The sequence below is a fragment of the Vespa mandarinia genome, chromosome 2, assembly GCF_050613455.1.
Source record: "Vespa mandarinia isolate Hongniang chromosome 2, ASM5061345v1, whole genome shotgun sequence".
Lineage (NCBI taxonomy): Eukaryota > Metazoa > Arthropoda > Insecta > Hymenoptera > Vespidae > Vespa > Vespa mandarinia.
In genome coordinates this window covers 17,247,501-17,252,500 of record NC_140811.1, presented here as the reverse complement: position 1 = coordinate 17,252,500, position 5,000 = coordinate 17,247,501, and the positions used below count along the sequence as shown (strand labels likewise).

Here is a 5,000-nt window from a genome sequence, read left to right as displayed (position 1 = left end):
TTTGAAGATTAAATACGATAACTTGGAACGAATTTTCTGCGAATTATCGAAACTGCATTTTCGAGAGATCCTAAAAAGATTTGACTTTTGGCATTACTTCTTCCATCGAACGAAAACTTGTTTAGAAAAGAAGAAAAAGAAGAAGAAGAAGAAAAATAGATAGAATAGAAAATAGAGAAGGAAAATTTGATTTCTGTCACGGGGCACTTATCCATTTTCTATATATGGAAAAGTATCACACAAGGACGAACTATATACAATAGATACTCGTGAAAATCCCTTAAAACTCAACGACATTATCCATGCAAAATATCTCGCTATATACTTTTCTCTTTATCCCAAGAAAAGCTGATTTTATGATAGTCACTAATGCGAGCTAACAAAGAGCATTCTTAACCGCATAGCGTAACTAGGGTAACGTATATCCGTTATGTTGGGAGGAAGAAAATGTTTTTTCTACGTAAAATTGTGAAAGAATTACTTGCGATTTTCTAACGTCACTAGTTTCTAGGGAATATGGCGTGCATTTAATACGAATACTATTCTGTAGTGTGTGTGTGTCTCTCTCTCTCTCTCTCTCTCTCTTTCTCTCTCTCTCTCTCTCTCTCTCTCTCTCTCTCTCTCTCTCTCTCTCTTTCTTTGAAGATTCTCACGGTAAGACAACCACACAGCCCGAAGCAAGGCAGCCATATTGAGGTCAAAAGTCATGTACTTACCTTAATTAATAAACCCACCAACTAGTATCACGAAACGTCCTTCTTCTTCTCCACCTCCTCTTCTATACTTCTATCATCTCTCTTCTAAACTTTTTCAAATGTTCACGAACACGTCGAAGTGCCTTCGACCTTTTCGAAGAGTATCTAAATATAATGGAAAAAAAAAGAAAAAAAAAAAAAGAAAAAAAAAAGGAAAAGAAAAAAAAATATTTATCAATTAATTACCCAATTACAATTTATGTTTTAATTAATACGATCAATCGTATTAATTTAAATATAAATATTTCAAATGCGTACGTGAGAATTTAACGAGACGAGGTTAAGTATGTATCGAACGTTCAATAATACGAATTAAAAAGGCAAACTTTCTCGTAATAATTAATTACATTTCGAATGGATCCTCCAATATATTCCCTTTCGTGAGATCCTAAAAGGTTTTTATTTAAATTACAGTCCATAAAAAAAAAGAAAAAAAGAAAAAAAAACAAAAAGATAGGGAAACTTTAAAAGGTAACCAAGGAAAAAAAGAGGAAAGAAAGAGGAGAAAAAAAGGAAAAAAAAGAAAAAGAAAAATAAGAAAAAAGATGAACGACGTAAAGATTTACGGATTAACGTACCAACGTTAGCAAATCCGCTATGGATTTTTTAAGCCGGTTTCGTAGTTCCTGAATTCCACGAAATTCCTCGGTATTTGTTGTAATACTCCACTGAGACTGAGAAAAAGATTTTAGGGAGAGTATTCGAAAGGATAGAGGAGAAACATAGAGGAACTCAAAAACGTATCAAGAATACACGGTCGTATCGTTCTTTAATGAAAACGATAAAACGAGAAAAAAGAGAAGAAATTATATTTATAAATCGAATTTCGTATTGTCTGTATCTATTTTCATTTTACCACACACACACACACATAAACATATATATATATATACCATATTTATTTACACGATGTGTTTCATTTAACTCGAAATATTTGAAAATTATCTCCGTCGATTATGACGAATACGAAAACGAAAAAAAAAAAAAAAGAAAAAAATTTATATAAAAGAAATTATTGTCCATCAAAAAGGTATTAATATACCCATTAACATAAAGTTCGTTTCTCAATATCATTCTTTTTTTTTTTTTTTTCAAAATTTCAAAACGATAGGTATACTTTTTTTATTTATTTTTTTTCTTCTTCTTCTTCTTCTTTTTTTTCTTCTTTTAAATGAGCAGACGAACATATTTTTCATCGTAATCTCGTCATAGTTTATAAAAATCAACGAAATACGATTGTACGATATGTTTGCGCCAATCGACAAACATTGTTCTTTTCATTTCATTTGAACGAAACAAATTTCTTTTTGCATCAAAACCAACAGAGACATTTAAGTTTCTCGAGTTATATGTAACATTCTTTTTCTTTCTGTGCACGCCCGCGCGCATCTATGTATAATACTTAAAACATATATATATATGTATATATATATATATATATATATATATATCGAGAGCTTAATTTTATCGTCGAAAATTCACACCGACTTGTTCTCCTCCTACTCCTATTCCTACTCCTCCTCTTTCACCTCCTTCTCCTTCTCATCCTCCACTACTTGCTTTTACGGCGAGTATTAAAATGGTTAAAGGTACGAGAAGAACGAGATAGCCCGTTTTCTCTCTTTCTGATCATATGCAAATGGCAAGGGTAAACGGGGCCGAGTAGTAACGCTTACTTTAAACTTCCAACGTGGATGTTCCGTTCCTTTCTTCTTGGCCGATGTGGAAATTGAGAAATAGAAGGAATAAGAAAAAAAAGAGAGAGAGAGAGAGAGAGAGAGAGAGAGAGGTATGGTAAAAGAAATAGAAAAAGACAATCAGATAAAAATAGAGCTCAGAGAGATAGAGATAGAGATAGAGATAGAGATGGAGATAGAGATAGAGATATAGTGATGGAAAGAAAGAGAAGCAATCGTTGGTACCACATAGCACTTTAACATTTCCCTGGGACATCCCTTCCCACTTCTTTCTCTTCTTCATGGCATTAAATTCCACACTTAACTCCCTCCACTCTGGGCCACTCTCTCTCTCTCTCCCTCTCTCTCTCTCTCTCTCTCTCTCTCTCTCTCGTTTTTCTGTTTTTTTTTTCTTCTTTTTTCCTTTTTTTATTTTCTCCTCGAACCACACCGCGCAAAAGTTTTCTCCGAAAGTTTCCAACTTTCTCTTTGACGCTTGGCTAAACTAGAGAAAAGAGATAAAGAGAGTAGAAGAAAGAGGATGTGTGCGTATGTGTATATGCATGTACATATGTGTATATGTATGTATGTGTGAGAGAAAGAGGGAGAGAGAGAGAGAGAGAGAGAGAGAGAGAGAGAGAGAGAGAGAGAGACATAAGAGAACGAAGAGGATGAGTTCCGCCCTTAACGAACCGTACTCAATGCCGAACATGCGTTCTTAGAGGGCTACTCCTTGGCCTTTTCTCTCGTTTTTCACGATGACGGATCGTCTTGAAAGCTTCTTGTTCACTCGAGAAATAGAAAGAGAAAAAGAGAGAGAGAGAGAGAGAAACTAGACGTTGAGAGTCTAAAAGTAAAAAAAAAAAAAAAAAAGAAGAAATTCTTGCGATTGTAAAAAAAAAAAAGAAAAAGAGAAAGAAAAAAAAAGGAACCTTCGTCCAAGGATCCTTGCAAAATGTAAAAAGCTTACACTTAACAATAAGATGCAGGACGAAGTAATCAAGATCTAGGCGAATATTAAGGGAAGAGAGAGGGGGGGGGAGTGGATGGAAAAACAATGTGGCCGAACGATGAATCAAAAGAAAGAGAGTTGGAGAAAAAGGAGAATGAAATATTGAAGCTTCGAATCAAGACAAAAGGCTGAGGGGTAAAGACAGAGAAAGAGAGACAATAAATGAATCGGTATATACTCGAAAGAAGGATAAGGATGAACATTCCGTAGAATGAGCAGGATGTTTCCGAAAGGATAGAGAAAAGACGTTCAGAAAGAAAGAGATGGAAAATGTTCGCGTGGGACGCAAGATCTCATCGGAGTCTTGTCGGATCTCGTTAGGAATCTGCGACCACCGAGTGTTTGCTTTCCCAAGAGTCGCAGTGTAGAAGAGAATCGCAGGTCGAGCGTACGCTCGACCGTACTTCTACGAACGAAAGGAGAATCCAGAGTATCTCTTTCTCTCTGGCTTCCTTAAAGACAAAGAGAGACAGAGAAAGAGAGAGGGAGAGAGAGAGAGAGAGACAGAAAGAGAGAGAAAATTACAAGGTAGCGGAAAGAGCAGAGAGTCGAGAAAGAAGCTGCCTGCAAGCTACGTCAAGGTCGTGAACGAAAGGATTCTTTCGGATAATCCTACGGCCGCTTCTCGGGGATAATAATACTTTCGCTCGGACGAAAAAGTTCTCCTCCTTTTCCGTGAGGGATGGAATTATCTCTCGAAGGCAAAGCTTCGTGAAGTATAGAAGGAAGCGACGCATCGGTAATGGTTTAATTAAATCTCTTGAATCAGACTGATGGTGATTAAAAGTACCTAAAGATCCGAAAAGACACGGACTGTTGTCGAATGAAGAAAACTCTTTTTTCTTATTCCCAAGCACTAATTATCGTTGGATTAACGAAGAAGATGTTCTCATTATGAAAACTTATGCTTCTCTGAAAATTTCAACAAAGAACCAATTATATATACGTATATATATATATAGCCAGAAAGGAAAACTCGATTTTGGTATAACACTACATTTATCATTAAATATATATATATATATATATATATATATTTCTCTATATTATATATAATATATATAATATAGAGAATATTCCTTTGAACATTGTAAACTGAGACATAAAAGAGAGAAAGAAGAGACAAAGAGAGAGAAAGAGAGAGAGGAGAGAAGAAAAATCGATTCGACCAAATGATACATATATCATTAGATGAGATTTATTCTTATATAATATTTTCAAATATTTATTTGAAAAAAAAAAAAAAATATATATATACACATATATATTTTTCTTTCTTGTTATACCATTGCAAATGTTACTTTTGTAAATTTGTAAATGCTTAGAAAAATGTATTTGTAACAAAGATATTTGTTCGCATACGTAAGGAAAAGAGCGTAGATAAGTAAGCATGATCAGCATTGAAGATCTTTATGGCTTACGTTTTCTCAACCAAAGGATACCTTGCTCAGATACTATATCCTCTTACATCTACATATTCTCAACGAAATACAATACTTTGCGACTTTGCATAGAAAAGAAAAATGTATGATCTTTCACCTTTAACATAACGTGGAA

At 34.4% G+C, this 5,000-nt stretch overlaps 1 protein-coding gene and 1 long non-coding RNA gene across 6 annotated transcripts in view; one reads left to right on the top strand and one right to left on the bottom strand.

The window, feature by feature from the left end:
- The window catches only part of LOC118445552 (uncharacterized), a 136,124-nt gene that overhangs the window by 72,625 nt on the left and 58,499 nt on the right, over positions 1 to 5,000 (bottom strand). For all 3 annotated transcript variants that reach the window (XR_014983854.1, XR_014983855.1, XR_014983856.1), the window contains one exon: positions 717 to 860. This is a non-coding gene — a long non-coding RNA (uncharacterized LOC118445552). The remainder of the gene's footprint in view (positions 1 to 716; positions 861 to 5,000) is intronic.
- LOC118445529 (disintegrin and metalloproteinase domain-containing protein 10) overlaps positions 1 to 5,000 on the top strand; it is a 145,766-nt gene that overhangs the window by 83,801 nt on the left and 56,965 nt on the right. The window lies entirely within an intron of this gene.